Below are 22,854 nucleotides of genomic sequence, written 5' to 3'. Positions count from 1 at the left end.
ATGAATATAGTTTTTATTTTGGACACAGCCTTGTAAACCATCATATATAATAAAGACAGATTTAAAGAAACAAATGGAAGTTGATGCATGTGTAAAGAAACTACTTTTCTTAACACTACTAAGGCATATGCAGAAGCTGGTATGGAAATAGGGGAAAAGGCTGAGTTGATGTGCTGTGCCTTTGGGGATTAGAAGGAGGTAAGGCAGCTTTAAACCACATTTGCCTCATTCCAGTTCTGAGCATTTGGGGCCTGAAATGGCTCTTGATGTGATCTAGGCCTAGGGAACTGTGGCAGCTGCTCTGTGTTACAGCAGCCCTTTACAGGTCCATGGCAGCATGGACAATCTCACTCAAGGATTTTGTGATATACCAGGATGGGCAGACACAGTAGCCCATCAGATTAGTCTGATCAAAAGACTAATTAGTGAGACACAAGAAAGGGGAAAAGTGTCCAGAGGCATCCTAAAAGTTATTTTTAAAAATATGAAATATACCTATGCTTCTTATGGTCAGACTCTGTGCCTGCTGGAACAAATGTAAAATAGGAAATTGCTTGTGAGGCCAGCAGTGGTACAGCACAGGAATGAGGTAATCTAAATGGCACGTCAAACAACCCAAGAACACAAATATTTAGAGGTGTCTTGCAAATCTTTTTTTAAGTGAGACAAATCTATTTTTGTGTTCTGAATGCCACAAGTAGCTAAGCTAGCAGGGGAGAATTCAGAATACGATCCATATTTATTTTTCATTTCAGATCTCCCAAAGCCATTCTGGTTGGCTCCTCTTCTGTTGTGATGCTCCAGCATGCACCATGACTAACATTTTTCAATTTTAATTTTTTTACGTTAAAATGTTGTGAATGTTAGTTCCTAATATTAGCTTCCTAAATCTGTATTTAGGGCCCTAAGTAAGTGGCCTGATATTCAGATGTACAGAGCGCAAGCAATTCCCAATGAAGTCTATGGGAGCTGCAAGTTCTTAGCATCTTTGAAAATCAACATTTATTTGGTGCCTAAATATAAACTAACTTTAGGTACCAGTGTTTAAAAATGTTGTCCTTTCTTTTTTAAAAACATCTTAAGTAGTTTAGAGCCAATATAAATATAAGATTTACAATATATATCTGGCCTGTGTGATCTTATCATTTAAAATATAATACACTTTTAAATATAAAATAGTAATACAAATGTTGTCAATCCAAGGCATACATTTGTTTAAAAATACCACAGGCTTGATCCTGCTCACCAGATGCAGAACTGCCATGGAATTTAGTGGTGCATGGATCACAGGAAGGTGTAATGTACATGGATCTTCAATTCTACACTTGAATGGCTTTGTTTTTGTGGACTTAAATTAGATACAGAATTGTACCTTTATTATTACTATTTTTATTTCAGTGGCACCTATAGTTTTCTGTGTTATTAAGCATATGTTAAGGAGTCCTCATGATGTCATCTCCATATTTCCATAAATGTTCCCCGTCCCCCTTTGTTTATAATCCTGGGTTTCAAACAGACCTGTGTGTTTGTGCTTTTTAAAAAGAAAAGGAGTACTTGTGGCACCTTAGAGACTAAGTACTCCTTTTCTTTTTGCGAATATAGACTAATATGGCTGCTACTCTGAAACCTGTGCTTTTTAAGGTCTTCATCCATAGGCCATTGAAGACAGTGTAGAGAGAGCCCTTGACTTAATGGGTTTTGGGTCAGGTCCTAAATGCAACATGCCAGAGTTCAAATGTTGGTCATTACAAGGAGACAATACCCAGAATGCAGGGGAGACAAGGTGGGTGAGGTAATATCTTTTGTTGGACCAATTTCTGTTGGTGGAAGAGACAAGCTATGCCCAGAGCTCTTCTTCAGGTCTGGGTGAGTGGGTCCCAGATCTGAAGAATGCTGTGTAAGCAGGAAAGTGTCTCTCTGTCACTAAGTTGGTCCAATAAAAGATATTACTTCAAACCCCTTGTCCCTCTAATACCTTGGAGCCAACAGGCTTAGAACAACACCGCAAACAGTGGGACACAATCAAAGGAAAACAGCTGATCACTTTGAATGATGTGGGCTATAGATATATATTAAATACATCATTTTATTTTCAACTTGGTTATTAGAGAGGTAAAAAAAACCCCCCAACCTCACAATAAAATATGAGTGCACACCAGATTTGTGTGGGTGACTGAGGTAAGTCTAAACCAATTTCTTTCTTAATGAGGAATAGCGGAGAGACCATGCTTAATTTGTGTCAGGGCTCGCCAGGGCTCACCTCTAGGCTCAGCAGTTTATAGTCCTTGACTCCCAGCACCTCTGGGTTCGCCCTGTCAGTTACGAAAGTAAAACAATCGCTTGAGCCCCAGCACTTCTTTCTTTACAAATTAAGCACTGCAGAGAGGTGCAGCTACTCCTGGGCCCATGCCTGGGGCTGGCACACGCTGCGAGGGAGATGAATGAACGAGACATCGAAAAATTAAGAGGGTAAATAAATCCTGCTCATTCAGCCCCCGAGGCAGGGACTTTAATGCCTACTGCTGCAAACCCATCCCGCGGCGAATTTCCCAGCCAGCAGGTCTGCGACCGTGTCCCCGTCACCCTCCCGGGGGAGGGACGGGTGACGCCGGGGTGAAGCCGCCGGGCAGCCGCAGCCCTCCCGCTCCAGGACAGACGCGTGAGGCTGAAGGCGGGGCGGGCAGGCAGGCTGCAGGAGGGCGCGCGGGACTGGGGTGGGGGAGCGGCGGGTTCACCCTGCCCCAGGTGGGAGCGGGAGGCCGGGGCTGGGCGGTAGCCGCAGCAGGGTTGCTTTGGGCCCGGAGACAGAGCCCAGCCGCGCTGGGCTAGGGCGGGGGGGGGGGGGGGGCGAGAGCTGGAACCCCCCCACCGGCCCCGACCGCCTGGCCGAGCCCCCCCCAGAGCCCAGCTCTCCTGCCCCCAGCGGCCCGGGAGGAACTGAACCATCGCTGCACAGGAAGTAGCGGCTGCTGGGAGAGGAGCAGCGGAGACGGCAGCATCTGCCGCACTCAATGAAAGAGACTCGCAGGGACCCAGCCCGCCGCCACGATCCTACCCCCGCTCCGCCTCCCGGGGAGCAGCGGCGGTGCCAGCACCCAGGGCAGGCTCTGAGCAGGGCAGTCGCTGCTGCTGCTGCTGGAGGCGGCGGCGGCCAGGCGGCTGGAGCCGAGCCGGGCAGGAGCCGCTCCAGCTAATCCGGAGGAGGCGGCGGCGGCAGGTTGGTGCTGCTCTGGCTGAAGGGGGTCGGTGCAGGGGAGGGAGGTCGGGGCATCGCTGCTGTCTGTGCCGTGCACGGCTGTGGCCTTGGCTGGGGCTGCCCCTTCTTGGCCGGCGTCGTGTGCGCCTCTGCCGAGCGCAGCCCTTCCCCGGGGAGCTCCTCCTTCAGCCCCTCTCCCTTCCCCAGCTCCTCGCTGCAGCCCTGCCCTAGCGCCCTCTTGCCAGCCACCCCTTCCCCGAGCCGCCCTCTCCTTGGCGCGCCCTTAGCTCCTCCTGCCCCAGCCCTGCGGCCCCGCTCGGTGGGCGCCTTTCACCCCAGCGTCCGAGCTCCTCTCGCTCTCCCCAGCACACCGCACTGAGACCGCTGCTCCCGGGCCCCAGCTCCCCTCCCAGCCCCGCTGGGCACCGGTGCCGCCCCCATTGCTGCTGGGGATGGGTGGGAATTTTCACACACACACACCCCCGGAGGGGGGGGGGCGTTCACTTCCCCCTGGAAGGTGACATCTTGCCAGTCTTCCCGGCGTGTGCGCCCGGGATGCACATGGCGCGGGGCTGGCGCTAAGCGGCGGCGGCAGCTCCTGTCTCCAGCAGCTCTCCCCGAGCAGCCGCTCTCCTTTCTCCTCCCACCCCTCCGCCGCTGCCGGGCACTGCCCCCTTGCGCCCCCCGCCGTCCCCCCTTCCCGGCGCTGCAGGGAGAGGAGGAGCTGCCACGGGGAGGGCGGCTCCGCCCAGCCCTGGACCCCCGGTGGCCGCTCCCTCCCCACGGACCTCGCTGGCGGTGGGTTGAGGCTCAGCCCCTGCCCCGCAGCGTGTGCAAGGCCGGCGCTGTAGCAGGAGAGCGGGGACCACAAGCAGCCGCCACAGCCTCATCTCCGTTCAGCTCTTCCGTTTTCTGCTCCTTGTCCCTGGGGCTGGGGAAGGCCCAGGGTGACCAGATAGCAAGTGTGAGAAATCAGGATGGGGGAGGGGTAATGCAGGCCTATATAAGACAAAGCCCCGAATATCAGGACTGTCCCTATAGAATCGGGACATCTGGTCACCCTCAGGCTTGGCCCCTTGATTTCCATTGGGGTTTGGCTAAGGGGTGTGTGTGCGGGCACAGGCAGAATCGCTGCATTAGAAGGGCTGTGCTCTGGGATGTTGCTTTTGTTTGTGTTTTTATAAATGTCTGAAAAGCCCTGTATGTCTGACCCATGGAAGCAAATAGGAGAGGAGAAGCAGGGAGGGGATATACTCACTGAGTATGTCAAGCTATACTAAGGGCATGTCTACACTTGCAGATGTAGAGCACTTTGAGTTAAACCTGCCTTCAGAGAGCGCAGTAGCTTGACAAAGCCCTGGCTGGGATGATTTAATTGGGGATTGGTCCTGCTTTGAGCAGGGGGTTGGACTAGATGACCGCCTGAGATCCCTTCCAACCCTGATATTCTATGATTCTATGAAAGGGCTGCAGTCTGTCCACACTGACAGCTGCAAGCGCACTGGCGCGGCCACATTTGCAGCACTTGCAGTGGCATTGGGAGCAATGCATTATGGGCAGCTATCCCACAGAGCACCTCTTCCTATTCTGGCACTGTGGTTTGTGGGAAGGGGACAGGGGGTGTGGGGCATTCTGGGTCCTATCCCAATGCCCCGTAATGCATCGGTTCGTATCCCAGCAATCCCTTTGCTTCTGTCCACATTTGGCACCATCTTTCAACGTTTTTGTACTGCGCGCTCTGTCTTCCCTTTCGGTCTGCGGGAATGGAGCCCGCACTGCTGAGTAGTACGCTGACGAGTCTCGCCAGCACGTCACATTTGGCAGTCGAGTTATTCCTTATGATCCAAAGTGACCGTGAGGGCTCTGATGATATCGACTTGAGTAATGCATATGACACGAGTTTGCTTGTGGCATTCACGGACATGCTCACTACCATGGAATGCCGCTTCTGGGCTAAGGAAACAAGCACCAAGTGGTGGGATCACATCGTCATGCAAATCTGGGATGACGAGCATTGGCTGCAGAACTTTTGGATGAGAAAAGCCACTTTCATGGGACTGTGTGATGAGCTCACCCCCACCCTGTGGCGCAAGGACATGAGATTGAGAGCTTCCCTGACGGTGGAGAAGCGGGTGGCTATTGCAGTCTGGAAGCTGGCAACTCCAGACAGCTACCGATCAGTTGCTAACCAGTTTGGAGTGGGAAAGTTGACCATTGGAATCGTGTTGATGCAAGTTTGTAGGGCCACTAATCGCATCCTGCTCAGAAGAACCGTGACTCTGGGTAACGTGCATGACATTGTGGATGGCTTTGCACAAATGGGTTTCCCTACTGCGGAGGGGCAATAGATGGCATGCATATTCCATTCTGGGACCAGCCCACCTAGCCTCCGAGTACATTAATTGGAAGGGGTATTTCTCTATGGTTCTCCTGGTACTTGTGGATCACTGTGGACGTTTCATTGACATTAACGCAGGCTGGCCCGGAAAGGTGCATAATGCGCACATCTTCGGAACGCTGGCCTGTTCAGGAAGCGGCAAGCTGGGACTTTTTTCCTGGACCAGAAGATCACCGCAGAGGAAGTCGAAATGTCCATTGTGATCCTTGGAGACCCCACCTACCCTTTAATGCCGTGGCTCATGAAACCCTACACAGGGAGCCTTGACAGCAGCAAGGAGAGGTTCAACAACAGGCTGAGTCGGTGCATAATGACTGTGGAGTGTGCTTTTGGCCGTTTAAAGGGCTGCTGGCACTCTCTGTATGGGAAGCTGGACCTGGCTGATGACAGCATCCCCGTGGTTATATCTATGTGCTGTACCCTCCATGACATTTGTGAAGGGAAGGGTGGACTAATCACTCAGGCATGGAACTCAGAAGTTCAACACCTGGAAGCTGAATTTGAACAGCCAGAGAGCAGGGCTATTAAAGGAGCCCAGTGTGGGGCTGCAAGGATTAGGGATGCCTTGAGGGAGCAATTTGAGGCTGAAAGCCACCAGTAATGTCTGGTGCCCTGCACGGGAGTGAAGTGCAGTGGTTCCAATGTTAGTAGGAATCTGTGTTTGCTATGCTGACTTGCAGTGCCTGTTTCTTTCCTGGTTATCTTTTACTTTATGCAATCATAAAGAATATTTTCAAAGCCAAAAAATCCATTTATTGAAAAGAAACACAACTACTTGGGAAACAGAAAGAGAAAGGGGGTGGGGTGGGGAACAGTACAATCACAGATTTGCATATGTCCTGTTATCATACTCAGCCTTCCTGTCTGGAGTGCTGTGCAGTGAGTGCTGCACTTCAGGCTGGCTATACTGCATGGTGATGGGGGTTGAGTGCAGTGGGTAAGGGTCATAGTTTTCAGGGCTGGGTGGTGAAGCTACAGGTGTTGGAGGCAGCTGGTGGTGGTAAGAACCTGGATGTTGGGGAAAGTGGGTTGGAGGTGACATGGGGGCACAAGGGAAAGTTTTGGGACAAGGGCTGCAGGGGGCGGGGGGGCATGGTAGTGCTCTGCCTGCATGGCTATGAGCGCCTGGATTGAGTCCACTTGGCGCTCCATTATGCTTAACAGCCAATCCGTGCTTTGCTGCCAGAGCACCGCGCTTTTGTGCCAGCACTCCTCATTCTGCTGGTGGATCCTCCTTTCACTGTCCCACCACTCCTGCACTTTTTGATTTTCATTACTTGAATGCTGCCTTACTTCATGCAACATGTCTTCCTTGCTTCTACGTGGCCTCTTTCTGATTCTTTGGAGTCTTTCGGCCGGTGATAACACGGATGGCTGAGATCTCAAGGTTGCATCTGTAAAGGCAAAATGCAGCACTTAACAGAGGCAGCATTGTTCACACCAGGCAGAGCAATGATTTTCCCATACTTAAGGGCAAGCACAGTCTACACAATAGCATAATTTGCCCGTCCCAAAGTGAGCGCACATAACCCATGGGAGCCCCAAAATGGTGAGTAAGCACATTGTCAAGCGTGATTGTTCCACGGCTGTACTGTCCTATGGGTTTCTGTGCCTTGGGGAGAGCCAACAGTGGCAGGGGGCCCCTATACTGAACATTGTCCCCACATTTTCCACAGGAGTTCGTCCTGGAAGATATCTCGCTGCTGAGAGTGACCTGGGAAGCAAGGGAGGGTCTTCTACTGCAATGCGGCTTCCGCCCTGGCCCATATGCAGCTTGCCTGTGTGCAGCAATGGTCCTCCCACCCCTCACGGCACAGTGGCGCGGACAAGTTAGCCTGACTGGGACAAGGCCACAGTGGCTCTCCTGAGAAACCTGCACAAGCACATTGCTCAAGTTCTGGATGAGACCTTTGAAGAGATCACTGAGGCCGATTACCACGATGTGAGAGAGCACCTCAACGCCCTATTCCGCATCTAGGCATGCATGCTGCCCTAACCCTCCTCGCCCCGAGAGCCCGCACCAACTAACTTCCTTCCCAAAATAAAAGCCGCTTACTGGGAGCCTCCTCTGGTGTTTGTCCTTCCCCAAGCCTCGGCCGCCGCGTCTGGCTACCTTCCTCCTGGCTTGAGAACAGCTCCTGGCTGCATGCATCTAGGGATGCTGGGGTGTCTTCCTCCTCAGCACCCTCGCTCCTGCTTTGCTCCTCCTCCTCCTGCCTTGTTGCACTGGGCTCTGAAGTGTCCAAGGTGGTCCTCAGAATGGAGGTGGGGTCATCCCCAAGTATCACGTCCAGCTCTTTGTAGAAATGGCAGGTCGCAGGGGCAGCACGGGAGCGGCTGTTTGCCTCGCGGGCTTTGCGGTAGGCATTCTGCAGCTCCTTCGCTTTAACCCTGCACTGCAGTGCATCCTGGTCATGGCCCCTTTCCATCATGTCCCTTGATATCTGCCCTAAGGTATTGTAATTCCTACAGCTGGAGCGCAGCTGGGTCTGGACAGCTTCCTCCCCCACAAACACTGATGAGGTCCAGCACCTCGCCATTGCTCCATACTGGAGATCTCCTGGTGCATGGAGGCATGGTCACCTGGAAAGATTCGCTGAGAGCACTCCACGCCTGGCTGAGCAAACAGAGAATTTAAAGGGCGGGTCTGATGGTTGGTCACCTGAGGGCAAGGCAGTAGAGTTCAAAGTGATGACCAGAGTGGCTAGAACAGGCATTGTGGGACACTTCTGGAGGCTGATCAGAGCGCATTGTAAGACCAGGGTGTCCGCACTGGCCCCACGGCGCTCCAGTGGGGGTGCACCAAACCTTATTCCACATGCCGAGGTGGAGAACTAGGAGTGCTCTAGCCACGGAGTCAGAGCTCTCTACGTGCCTTGCCAGTGTGGACGGGTAGTGTGAGCTAGTGCGCCTGGGGCTCCTTTAATGTGCTCTAGCTCGCAAGTGTAGCCAAGCGAAGTATATCTGAAGAGTCCAGCTGTCTCAGCTGGTCGAACTGTAGGTGGATATTTGGAAGATGCTATAAAGAAGAAAATATAGAAATACAAAATGCAACATTAATAGCATCTTACATCAAAGAATTTCAGAGTGCTTTGCTTAAGCTGCCCTCATTAGCCCTTGGCAGTAAATATTGTGCACAAAAACATTAAGACACCCCCCCGCCCCGGTCACTAGTTCAATGAATTGGATACGGATTTTTTGTTTCTTAATATTTATTGAAAAGCAGAAAATATGTCACTTGTCCTTTTCTCGCTGAAATCTGCCCTGCCTCTGTTAAGATGAAGAAGAAGCATGTGCAGAAAACGATGAAAGAATGGTTTAAAAATAAATAAGAAGCCTACTTTTGAATGGCTCATCTGTACATGAGCAGATAGCATGTAACTACAAAATGGAGAAGAGAAAACCCTGAGGATTTAACAGCCTCAACCAGATATAATATTGCTGTGCCATGGATTCTCTTAGGAGGATGGTGATGGGTTTAATAAAATGTTAATCTAATGTATAGGCACCCAGATCAATAGTAATGATTCTTTCATAACTTTCAGTGTAACTTTTTCTTGGAACTCTGTTTATGTTGAAACTTTTGTTAGTAGTGCATGTGTTAGGCCAGGTCTATACTACAGACCTATATCAATATATCTACATTGCTCAGGGGTATGAAAAGTCTACACCCCTGAATAATATAGTTATACCGACCTAACCCCTGTGCAGGCAGCGCTATGTCGACAGGAGATCTCCTGCTAACATACCTATCGCCTCTTGGGGAGGTGGGATTAAATATGCCAACGGGAGAAGCTCCCGTCGGCGTAATAACATCTTCATATAGCAACTGCACCACTGTGCCGTGCACAATGTACAGCTGCGCTGCTATAGCACTGTATGTGAAGACAAGCCCTTAGCAAACTGGCCAGTTGGCACCTCATTTTCCTTGAGCACTACTTTTGTTCTTGAGGCCACCATCTCTCTTGGATCTTTGTTTCCTCTCTCTTTTCAGGGGAAGGGGTGTAGTAGTAGGGGAAGGTGAGGAAGTGTTACAATACTGTTGATAATTGGTTTCCCTTCCGACTGCTAATAAACTGCTCATGATTTCAGCAAACTGTTCTATTTTCAAGTCCAATGTAAACTTAACTAATCTTTCACCCTTTCTTCCACTCTAGAGCTAACAGTTCAGGGTCCAGAATCACAAATGTTTGACAACAGGTGAATTGCTGTTCTGAATCTGAGTTCTTAGTAGTAAAGTGGTGAACATCTGGCCCGTCTTGACAGCATTTCTTTTGGTGTGAAGTGTTACATTTGGAATTTTAGTTTTATTTTTGTCTGTATTATAACAATTTTTTTTTTTTTTGCTAGATTCTTATGTGACTAACTGATTAAACTTACGGGTAGGTTTGTAAGCATTGATTTCACTTACAGTGGAACAGATAAAACGTTCATTTAGATTCTTGGGCAGTGTCTACACTACAAAAACTGCTGATTGACACTGGGTGTTAAATGCAGTTGCCCCTTCTCAATCTGTCAGGTGTCTGGCATGCTTTGCTGCACCTGTTGAACTCAGCAGAATCCACACTAGTTGGACAAGTGCTTCTAACTGCAGATGTGAGTCACTGCACTTTCTGTAGTATAGACAGTCTTGCATTCAAAAGTTGTCCAACTTAACTGTTCTGGCTTTGGAAAACAGTGATAAGTTTATCTTTTAGTTACAGGAAAACAATCAAAGCATCATGTTTCTTGGCTGCTTGATTTTTAGACCCATATCTGCCTCCCTACCCTATATATTTGGTGTCACCAAACTTTTACGATAAACATTACTTGCATTAAAAAAATTAAAAAGCTGACTAATAAAATTGAATTAAAAGACTTCATCCACGTGGTCTAAAATGGCACCATCTCATGTTATGCTTTCTATGTTACTAATTTCTCATCTTAGTTCTTCTCTCCCATATAAATGGCCTTGGCATGCTGGAGAGATACAAACTACTGGCCTCTAACTGTAGCTTGAATCTAACATGTATAGCAGAGGGAAACCAGTTGGATTGTCTTATCTGAACACACTCAGTCTTACAGCACCATTTATAGTAACTTTGTGTGGTTTGGCAGTGCACTGCAGATAGCTTGCTCATGAGCCTTTCCGGGGAGTAAGTTGAGTTAGCATTGCACCTAGAGCGGTGAGTTGCTTTCTGGCCAAATTTGAGATTAGAGTTGGTTTTATCAATTGAGTTTCCCTGACTGTGGTCACTGAAGTTATTATCTTGAACTGAAATATAAGAAATTTTAGTTTCCATAGAGCCTAATTTTTAATCTTCTCAAACAGATGTTTCAGCAAACAAAACAAAATTCTATCTATATAGAACCCTTTCCAGTTAAAAGTGCTTATGTTCTCTTTTTCCAATCATAGAATGATAAAGCTATTGCCCTCTGTCATAGTTGTTTTACAAAATGAAACCGTTTGCTGCACATTCCACTATTAGTTTTATTATTTCTTTTGGTTTCCATCTGCAGAAAGACTCTTTGTTTTGAAGTCCTAATTGATGTTTTGCTTATTTATGTAACTATTACTGAGTTGTTGGATTAGGAACTTTACTCTTCAGGGGAAAAGTATAAATAAGGTATTCCTGTTAACCACAGTGTATTTATCACTGAATTACTAATATTGGTGAAAGCATCCTGCTACAGTTTTTCTTAAAAAGTTGTATCTTTCCCTTCTCCCCTTGCTTATTAAAACATCAACACAGTGGAGCTTCTCATTGCTTATTTCTCATCATCTTAGTTATTTCAGTCAAAAACTGTCGAACATGAGCACTAGATATTTCTTTTCATGTTTTAAAAGTATCTATGTTGCCAGTCTTACTTTCCTGCATATATTGAATGTAGAGGGTTTTTTCTTTAAAGACTTGCTGACTGTTCACACTTGAAGCCATTGGTTCATTGGTGAGAAGGGGTGGGCCTGTGGCTATTCTTCCTGCTTTAAACAGCTTGGTGCAGACCCCCAAAAATCACTAGAAGCAGAGGAACCTTCAATTTCAGCATATCTAAGATTTTTTTCCCCACCATCTGTAGTGACATGCTTCCAATAGTAATTGTTCCTGCCTACTCTCACCCCTCAAGAAATGTAATGTTAAGACTCTGCACTGCATTTGTGTGTGTGTGTGTGTGTTTATTAAAAACAAAAAAAGTACTTAAATGTTTGAGTACCTAAAGGACGAGTATGGAGAGAACTAGTTCTTCTTGTCTTATCTCCACAGAACAGGGTACACAGATCTTGTAGAAAAACTAAGGAGGTTAGGGTGGGTGGGAGGTAGAATCTTTTATTTGTTATTGGAAGCAAGAATTCACTTGGCATTTTAAAGGAAAACTCAATTTTATAAATGCAGTTGCTTCAAGAGGCCAAAATTACAATTTCTTCTGTGTCTGTGATTGCCCTATTCAGTTTTATTTCAATGCAGCTGAAGACTCATTCATTCACCAAATGTAAGCACATTTCCTGATCTGGAGAATAAGTATAGGAAATACTCTAAAATTTTATTGAAAACATGTAAAATTGTAAAGCTCTTATTTGTTGTGGGTCATGTTTGTTTTTTTTGTTTTTGTTTAATTTTTGGAGTAGGATTACAGATAAGCAGTAATGCTAAGTAAGTATCCTGTGACAGTGAGAAGGGATGGGAGAAAAACTATATGAAAGCAAGTTGCCAATAACTTTTCTGAGCAGGGCAAAAGTTAAAGTGAACATCGCACTCGTATGTTGCCATATGCTGAGTACAGGTCCCATTGTATATCTTTTCTGTGTGTAAAACTAGACAAGAAAACAAGAAATCTTTGTCAGCACTGAATATTGTAGTAGTGAGATGTAAAATGTGTACAATAAACTCATGTATAGGCACATGGAGTGTACATTATTTCAATATAAGAAATAATTGTATCATCAAAGACTAATGGATGAAATATCTTTTTTGTGTTTTGATGTATTAGGAGATTTCCTCTTGTTATTGCTACAGTTACTCCTGGGGGAATTCTGTGCCAAAACATTAAACAATCTGTGCACAATATTTTAAAATTCTGCAAAATTCTGCATATTTTATTTGCCAAAATAACACAATGTAATCATGCCAGTTTCAATTATTTTGGTAATTTATTTCAAAATACCAGTCAGCATGTCTGTAACAATACAGACGACAAAAATTATTCAGGAAATGTTTTTTGACAAATGGATTCCTTACTAGGCATATTAGTTCAGAACTTTGAGTAATAATTCATTTAAATTACAGACATGTATTTCCTGCACCCCTCAGAAGCAGTGCAAAGGCTTGGGGAAGTCAGGGGTAACAGAGGAGCTGAGGGAGAGGGAAGTAATTGCTGGGAAGGAGTCTGGGAGCAAACCTGGAGGGTTGTTGGGTGTGGGTAGGAGAAGTATGGAACAGGAGGGTTTTTTTTGGAAGGGGAGGGATTGTTAAGGAGCTTCCCCCCTGCAGACCATGGCTGACCTCTAGCTTCTCTCATTCAGTCATGCACATCTGTCCCTATGTGTCCCTGCATCCCCACTCAGCCACCCTTCCACTCCGACTCAGCCAGCCCCCCATCCTCATGTGTCCCTGCACCCCCTCCTCCGTCCTTATGCATGCTTCAGGGCAAATCTACACTTAAAACGCTGCATTGGTGCAGCAGGTAGGGTCCTAGAGCCCAGGCTCCAGCCAGAGTTTGGAAGTCTACACAGCAATGAAACATCCCTGCAGCCTGAGCCACGCAAGCCCAAGTCTGGCATGGCCAACCGCGGTTGTCTAGTTGCTCTGTAGACATACCCCTAGAGCCCAGGCTTGAATGTCTATATTGCAGTTTTACAGCCCCACAGCCCAAACCCTGTGATCCAGAGTCAGCTGACATGGACCAGCGAGTGTTTAATGGCAGTGTAGATATACCCTGAGAGACACAGGGCTCTGACCTGGGATTGGCACAAAGAAACAGGGAGAGGAAGGAAAGATGATAGCTACAGCATCATGGCTGAAGGGAGCCATGATCTTTGCCAGTCTGAACTCCATCTTATCCTTGGCTTCTCTATGCTAACTGAAGGATTTTCAGATTCTCTATATCAGGTGACTAATAAATTGTTACCTTCTTTTGAAAAGGTTGCCTGGTGTCAGTGCAAATACCTACTGAGAGCATTGTGTCCTGAATGAGTAAAAGCTAAGCCTTCCCTCGCCATCTGGCTTGGCTGGACTCGTTTCAGGAAGCCATGGAGAAGGATTGCTGGTGCCCAAAGACCCAGTTTGCAAGTCATGAAGGCCACGGGCCTGCGTCTGGGGAACCGTGTGGATCCTTGAGGTCTGGCATGCTAAAGGAGTCATTCCCAAGGGACTGGTTACAAGCTGGGATGTAGACCAGACACTAGCCAAGATGAGTTTTCAGCCAGCCAGCTTCCATGTGAGCTTAGTGGCTCGTGGGGATATTCTTTGGCCAGCAAACCTGACCTACTCCCAGGCATTGTAAGTTTGAAACCTACCCTTAGCAGAATTCTGAACATGAAAGATGCAGATTTTGCTAATATCTGCCTCTGTCGGGGGGGGGGGGGGAGGGGGTTATTTTGTGCTTGTGTAGTTTGGGTATGGCAGATAATTCAGAAGGTGCTCAAACTGTTTTCCAAAATAAAAAATTACAGATGTGAATGCTTGCTGGGAGGGGTGGGGGGGAGAGGGGATTGGGGCTGTGGTGAGGAATGGGGGGGATTATGGGGATGGGTGTTAGGAGTGGGGGGGCCCTCAGGTCAGGGGAGGGGATGGGAATGGGGGAGTGGGAGAAGCATGTGGGACACTGTGGGGGACATGGGGATGGATAGCAGGTGGAGTGGGGGACCCCATCAGTCCCACATTCTACCCTCCCATTTGTGTGCTGACATCTGGTGGGGGGTCTTGCCCCTCTGCGGGGCATCTAGGCCACTTTCCCTGCCCTTCTGAGCTGGGATCTTGGGTGGGCCCTGAAGGTAATATGATTTAACCTCTCTGAAAACCAGGAAGTACAAAGTTAAGATACATGCCATCCCTGCTAACCAGGCCCAATTTTGGATCAATCAGTCATCTAACAAGATCACAGATCAAGATGGTAAGACTGTAGGTAAAATATACATTTTTCTGGGCAGGTCTACACTACGGGACTAAGTTGACCTGTTACGCAACTCCAGCTATGTGAATAATGTAGCTGGAGTCGACGTACCTTAGGGCGACCTATTGCGGTGTCCACACCACGCTGGGTCAACGGGAGAAACTCTCCCATCAACTTACCTTCTGCTTCTCGTTCGGGTGGAGTATCGGAGTCAACGGAAGAGCGATCGGCAGTCGATTTAGGCCTGCTGAATCGACCCCCGGTGGATCGATCACCACGCATCGATCCCCCAGTAAGTGGAGACAAACCCTCTGAGCCTGACTACTCCATTGTTGTTATTGGAGAAGTGTATATTTTTGCCTGCAGCCTTACCACCTGTTTCTGTGATCTTGTCTGATCTCATAAGGATGATTGATCCAAATTTGTGCCTGGTTAGTTCTTGCAGGGAGACCGGTAGGGAAAATCCAGGTGTTGCAGGAAGTGGAGATGATGATTGAGTTGCTGGAACAGCATACTTCCTCCTCAGAGTCCGTACTTATTAATGCCTTGGCCTGGTGCTAAAAGGGTCTTCATGCTGTCTCTTGGATGGGACTGAAAACCGGTGTTCTCGCCACTTGTGGCAGTTATTGCATATATTTGTATTGCAGTACATCCACAATGTTAGATGCTTTCCAAACATAAGAAGACATGGTCTCTGCTCAAAGGAGCCTAAAGTCCCTATGATTCTTTCACTACAATAGAGATGTTAGCTCCGGTACCTTCTCCAGTTTCCAACCCGGGTACAGACTAAATGCCTACATTTCATTGTCACTGTGGTTTCATGAGACTCCTCAACAAAATACCTGCCCATATTTGAAACTGGTCCTGAGGAACAACAGCCCATACTTTCTAGAGGGGCTAAAGGAGCAAGAATTACCTTCTACTCATAAGAATTTTATGAGTTGAAGAGGTGGGCTGGAGAGTGTGTTAAGTAATTCATGGAAAGAGTTGAATTCTAGAGTTCCCTGACAGCAGGTGAACACTCAGCGGGACTATTTTATACAAATATTTAAAGCCCAAGATTTCTACATCATGAAGAGCTCTTAAACTCTTTTGAACAGTTTTGCAAAAGGTGCCACTTTACAGTTAGCCTAAATCAGTTCAGTATTGGCTTCTTTATCATATGCCTAGCGTTTTTCCTCTACAATGACAAATTTTATCTGCTACAGTGAAGGCAAGTGTACTTTGATACAAGTTTTATGACTCTTGTGCACTAGAAATATTTTTTGGTAATTGTGGTGTGTTGTTCATCAGGATCCTTGACATCTTAAACTGCGTTCTTTGTTTGTCTAGAAATAATGCAAGTGAACGTTTCCCTTAAGAAGGAAAGAATAGAATCAGCACCTGCACCCATTAGTTACTTAATCAAAATTGCCACACATTTAAGGAATACATCAATTTTATTTTCTCTTTCATTTTTGACTGAAATAATCGTTAGAGAGACAAGATGGATGAGGTAATATGTTTTATTGGACCAACTTCAGTTGGTGAGAGAAACAAAACTTTCAAGCTTACACAGAGCTCTCTAATATCCTGGAATCAACATGTCTACAACAACACTGCATAAAATAAATGTTGTGCAGTATACGTAAGCTGTTGTTTGGTTTTGAATATCAAGTAGGAAACAGTCCATATTGCACATGTTATATATTGTACATAATTCATGTGAAATTCTCTCCAAATTTTATGGCACATAAACCAGGAATATGGAAATACCTTACATTTCTTCTTTTTCTTCAAAACACTTCCCAAATGTTAAATAATGCTTATGACAACTCTGTGTAGTAAATATTGTCTTTGTTTTTATGGATGAAGAAACAATTATTGACATTGTTATGGTCTATGCTGTTAGAGTGGGATTTTCAAAAGCGCCTGAAGCCTGGTCTACACTTAAAACTTTCACCAATATAATTATGTTGTTTAGGGGGTGGGGATTTTTATCAAAATAGTTATATTGGTAAAAGCCCTAGTATGGAGGCATTTATACCAGTATAGCTCATTCCCCATGCCATACAAGAATAAGCTATACTGATATAAGCCCCCTTATACCAATGTTACTGCATCTGCACTCAAAGGAGGGGTTGGTGTTGTACCACTTTAACTATACCAGTAGAGTTATAGCAATACAACTGATATGAGGGTCGAATGACTTTAGAGGATAAATTCTATTGACTAACAGTGGGACTTGTGCTTCTAAGTCACCTAGGCACCCTAAGGCTAGAGGTTGATGGTATGCTGTTGGGTGATGTACCGACTTTTTCACCTCAGGAAACTTCTGAATTTGGTCTCCTTCTAACTCTCACTTTGCTCACAATGCAAAATCATCACAATTCAACATTATTGGCGGCCTCAGTTTGTGGCCAAGCACAGTTGTAGTACAGGGTGTGACATCTCAGTAGTGTATTTGCAGAGCACCTGCACACTAAGTGTGATGGCTTCAGTCAAACCTAATCTCTCACTTTCCTGAACACTAAATTTTCACAGAAATGTTTTAGCTGATTAGTCAAGCATAACAGTTTAAATCTGATTTCAGAGGCAGGCAAAGGAAATGGAACATGATGTTGTCCTTGCTAGCCATTTTGGCTAGAATAGTTCAGACCACACTTTCCTAAACAGAAGCTACTTGCATGGCTTGCCTTGTTTTTAGTAATATTTATTTGTAATTCATTTTCTGAGGTCTGCATCTGTATTTGTGCTAGAATTGTGTATCTATAATCATTCTTATAGCATGAAAAATGTACCTGGGATGAGCGAAATAGTTCACTTAGAAATATATACATGTCTGTGATAACTAGCATTACAACCAATGTTGACCTTACGTCTGTTTAAAAGCTTAGATTAGTAAAACTGAAATTTATTTTTAAACCATTTATGCTTTTTAATTTTATTTTATTGCAACTTCACTCAGTTTTAACAGTGAAAACTAGACTGGCCTGTTTCATTCTCTGATTAACAGCACACTGCTAAAATGGTTCGCCTTCCACTGCTCCCAAAGAACGTTTTAATCTTTTCATTCTCTCCTCCTGAGCTGTCCATCAAATGGATAAAACAAACAAACAAAAAACCCATGAAAAAACTGTATTCAGACTAGGTTTTCTAAAAGTCCTGACAATCGTTTAAATCATGGTATTGTAGAATAATTCTGAAAATATCATGGATAGAACAAGTAACTACTGAAAAACTATTGGAGATTATTGGAACTCAGCAAACACTAGTCAGAGATCTTATGAAAAGAAATATTAAGAGGTTCTGCAGGCAATGCATGCTTATGGGCACTAAAAGGGAAATTTAATGGCAGAAGACCTAAGGCAGAAAAAGAAGATTTTGGATGGACAGTGCAGTATCTTAGGTGGATCAAAAGGATTATTCATCCACAAAGAGATTAGCAGAAGATTGTACAGAATGAGCTACCATGGTTGCAAAATGCTCCCCATCCCCAGTAATGGAAATGCCACATAAGAAGAAGAAAGGTCCTTATTACAGAAAATGTGGATCCTAACTGAATGTAACTTTTTATAAAGTAAATCTGCACAGTACATTGGAAAGTAACTTCCATGGCTTTGTGGGATGTAAAGGAATCTTCAGTCTTACTGGGAAAATTGAGTTTACTTGTTTGTTGCCAGGGATACAATTGTCACGGTTATCTGGCATCCATGATAGTGTCTTTCTTACTGCAAGTATTTCACAGAGAAAGTCTGACAGACAGCAAGCATTCATCAGTGAGATACAGTAGCTGCTGTATGCAGCCCATCCTGTTGTTTACTCAGTTGTTGAAAGTGATGATGAAAGTGCTCTTCTAATTCCTCCCGCCCCCATCCCAAATAAATACACACACACACACACACACACACACACAAATGCCAATCTCAGATGTTGTTCAAGGGCATAATGATGTCAATTGTTTTCACTCTTTCCTTTGTTTGGTGTGCAACATATGGTGGATCAGTGCTTGAAGCCTTTGTTCCCAGTCAAGGCAGTGTGCTTAACCTTTTGCAATGGTGGGATGGAAAGGAATACTTTGTAATAGACTGTAGTAATCATTCTGACACCAATTTAGAAGCAGCCTTGATGGGTTTCAAAGGGAACCACAAACCACTTGGAAGGTTAGTCTTTGAAATATGTCACTAGCTTGGAGGAGGAAGGGAAGAAAGAACATGGGGAGAGGAAGGTGGTTGTCAAAAGTTTCCCCAGTTTACTGCAGTTAGCACTGCCTTTGAAACTAAATTTTGATTAAAACTGGTATTTCATATCCTCCTGCTCATCACAACCACAGCCATATCTGTGAATTGAGGAACGTCCCTTTGCCATACCGTTAGTTTGGGAGCCTAATGACAGAGTGAGGTGAGTTTTTTCATACGGCTTTACAGTTGGTTTAAAAAGCAGAAAACTAAATTATTTAAAATATCTTTCAGTCTGATACAGTTTTGCCTAAATAGCTAAATGATGTTTTAACATTAAACTGACCTTTAAGCAAGATGCAAGCAGGTGATTACTGTCTGGAATTCTGGCTAACATTTCATTTAGTGTAAATATGAAGGCCCTCTTTAAAATGTGGCTGCCTTGAAGTGTATGTCATTTATCTCAAATGCAGCTTAATTTGTTTAGAGAGAATTTCTACTGTATGAAATTGGCGGTGTGGGACAGAGGTGGTGCTGCTGGCTTTCAAAATGGCAGGGTCAAGCTGAAAGTCCTTAAAAAGTTGTCTTAAGAATATTTAGGACTCTTCGTTTTCAGTTTTTATTTTCTTTATTCCCCCCCCTGGAATTTATCAGTGTTTATTACTACAACAAAAATAAAAAAAACTAGGTGAAAATCAGTGCAAAAAACTATTAATAATTTTTCTGGATAAATATCGGGGTTTATTTTGGTGGCCAGAAAGACAAGGAAAAAGTATTCCTAGATTAATGCTTTGAATTCCTTTCATCAATGTCTTTTGCTGCTGTGACAAAGTTCCTCCTCTACCTTGGTGGGTCTTGCGCTTATTGGTGGATTTGCTCGCCTTGGAGCTTCACAACGGCCCTCAGTTTGGCCATTTTCATGAACCCACAGTCCAGGTCAACTCCTCCTGTGTCTGACCAGGAGTTGGGAAGATTTGGGGGGAACCCAGGCCCGCCCTCTACTCCGGGTTCCAGCCCAGGGCCCTGTGGAATGCAGCTGTCTAGAGTGCCTCCTGGAACAGCTGTGCGACAGCTACAACTCCCTGGGCTACTTCCCCATGGCCTCCTCCCAACACCTTCTTTATCCTCACCATAGGACCTTCCTCCTGGTGTCTGATAATGCTTGTTCTCCTCAGTCCTCAAACAGTCGTGTTCTCACTCTCAGCTCCTAGCGCCGCTTGCTCCCAGCTTCTTACACACACACCACAAACTGAAGTGAGCTCCTTTTTAACCCCAGGTGCCCTGATTAGCCTGCCTTAATTGATTCTAGCAGCTTCTTGATTGGCTGCAGGTGTTCTAATCAGCCTGTCTGTCTTAATTGTCTCCAGAAGGTTCCTGATTGTTCTGGAACCTTCCCTGTTACCTTACCCAGGGAAAAGGGACCTACTTAACCTGGGGCTAATATATCTGCCTTCTATTACTCTCCTGTAGCCATCTGGCCTGACCCTGTCACACTGTGGAACTAAAACAGAACTCAAAACCCAGCGTTACCTCTGAGTTTAAGACAACAATATATCTCTAATTCCCAAATAAATCTTTTCATTTGAATAAACAGTTCACTGTTATAGACTTAGAACTATTAGACTATAAATATTTATTTTTAATACTTGGGCCACACCATTTGCAGCACATACACTCAACTTCATGCTTTTATCTTGTTTTTGTATTTTTAAAACTTTCGAACACTTCCTTGTGTTCTGAAATGTATTCTGATACAGATTTTTGTTTTCTTCCCATTTTAGTGTGTTAAATTTATAAACCATTATTAGGGCTCCGTGTTTGTCACAGAGGTTACGGAAATCACAGATTCTGTGACTTTCCACAACCTCAGTGAACTTTGTGGGGGCTGGGGCCCCCAGGGACTGCCCAAGCAGCAGCGTGTGGCTGGCCTCTGGGATTGCCTGAGCAGCAGTCCCTGGGCAGGCAGTGTAGTCGCTGCCAGCAGGCTCTGGCACTAGTCCCCGGGCAGACAGAGTAGCTGCTTCCCTGAGTGGCCCCCAGCAGCAGTGGCCCCAACAGATGCCCTCCCCAGCAGTATGCACCTGAAGATTTAGTTAGGGGTATATAGTACAAGTCATGAACAGGTCACGGGGCTGCGAATTTTTGTTTGTTGCCCCTGACCCATCCATGACTTTTCCTAAAAATACCCATGACTAAATTGTAGCCTTAACCATTGTCTGCTAACAGCTCGAAATGTGTATGTGGTGGGCGTGAGATTCATCGGTACGTTCAGATCTGTACGCACTTCACAGCTTGTGTGTGTGCCTGTTTGTTTATTGTGTTATATCTTATAGACTAATACATAGCCTTACTTCAACAGGCAGTTTTGCATATACACACAGATGAATGTATTATCGTAATACATCTATCTCATGCAGTGTATTGTATCTTCCTAATAAAATAAGTTATTTTTTATATATTGATCCTGATCTGTTTTATCATTATTGATGATACAAAAGTAGGGTGAAAACTGGAAAAAAGTGAGTAATACTTTTTATAAAACCTGGGAATTTTTCAGGTAAAAATCAGTTTAAACTGAAAACGAAGGGGCTTAAGAATATTACATATATTTTTGTAAGCTTTCGTCTGACCCTGAAGAATTGAGTGCTACAGTATTATGAATATGTGCTTTCTTTTTATTGGGCAACCTACAATGACTAGTCCATGGCTCTACATTTCTTTGCAAGTATGCACATTATGTACCTGTTCTATTTTTGTGAATAAGCCAGGTTTAAAGCAGAACAAGACACCTGGGATCTTGCTGTCTTAAGCATGCACATGCAAGATTTTTGAGTCTTTCTATTTGTGCCTGCTTCAAAGTTTAGAGTGACGGCATGGTGTTCATGTACACACGCATGAATCACATCGTCATAGTAGGCATAATTTAGGCCTAATAGCTCAGATGTTCTTCCCTTTTAATAGGTTAGTAGGCTCCTTGCTTTGGTACTAAAGTGTACAACTTGGTCCACTGGAAATCCTTGGCAAACTGGGAAAATCTGAATGTTTCTAAACCGTTTTCAGTTTCACTCAGGGCATATTAAAACATCCAGATTCAATAAGGAGAATATACACCTTAGCTCATCTCCACCCCATTTGTTTTTCCTTGTTGTTCACTTGTGATTGTGATATACTTGTTTACCTCAAAATATTTAGTGTTAGATTGTACTACCCTTATTTCAAGTTGTTTCACAGAGTTCAGTGGGACTACTCGTATAAGTGTTCACCAAAATAAAGTAAAGGAGGTGTGATTTGAGCCCTTACAAACTGGCACCTTAAGACCATACCTTTCAATTCTTCTCCGCACTCCAAGATCCTTCCATATCTTTGACCTACTCGTGTTCCTGCCAGAGAGCTTCTATTATTGCATTATGTGTGTCATAAATATAAAGGGAAGGGTAAACCCCTTCGAAATCCCTCCTGGCCAGGGGAAAGCTCCTCTCACCTGTAAAGGGTTAAGAAGCTAAAGGTAACCTCGCTGGCACCTGACCAAAATGACCAATGAGGAGACAAGATACTTTCAAAAGCTGGGAGGAGGGAGAGAGACAAAGGGTCTGTGTGTCTGTCTATAGTCTGTCTTTGTCGGGGATAGACCAGGAATGGAGTCTTAGAACTTTTAGTAAGTAATCTAGCTAAGTATGTGTTAGATTATGATTTCTTTAAATGGCTGAGAAAAGAATTGTGCTGAATAGAATAACTATTTCTGTCTGTGTATCTTTTTTGTAACTTAAGGTTTTGCCTAGAGGGGTTCTCTATGTTTTTGAATCTAATTACCCTGTAAGATATCTACCATCCTGATTTTACAGGGGGGATTTCTTTATTTCTATTTACTTCTATTTTTATTAAAAGTCTTCTTGTAAGAAAACTGAATGCTTTTTCATTGTTCTCAGATCCAAGGGTTTGGGTCTGTGGTCACCTATGCAAATTGGTGAGGCTTTTTATCCAACATTTCCCAGGAAAGGGGGGGGTGCAAGTGTTGG

The 22,854-nt window shown here is 45.1% G+C and overlaps 1 protein-coding gene across 3 annotated transcripts in view; it reads left to right on the top strand.

The window, feature by feature from the left end:
• Positions 1 to 2,363: 2,363 nt before the first annotated feature.
• The window catches only part of AGPAT3 (1-acylglycerol-3-phosphate O-acyltransferase 3), a 137,204-nt gene continuing 116,713 nt past the window's right edge, over positions 2,364 to 22,854 (top strand). For 2 of the 3 annotated variants that reach the window (XM_075132396.1, XM_048865133.2), the window contains exon 1: positions 2,839 to 3,217. The gene's annotated coding sequence lies outside the window, so the exon portion shown is untranslated. Of the gene's footprint in view, positions 2,470 to 2,838; positions 3,218 to 22,854 lie in introns of those variants that run through there. The other variant, XM_048865144.2, reaches the window with a different exon arrangement.

This window comes from Caretta caretta, chromosome 1 (assembly GCF_965140235.1).
Source record: "Caretta caretta isolate rCarCar2 chromosome 1, rCarCar1.hap1, whole genome shotgun sequence".
NCBI lineage: Eukaryota > Metazoa > Chordata > Testudines > Cheloniidae > Caretta > Caretta caretta.
Note: the sequence above shows the minus strand (reverse complement) of the source record. Positions and strands in the feature narration are given on the sequence as shown.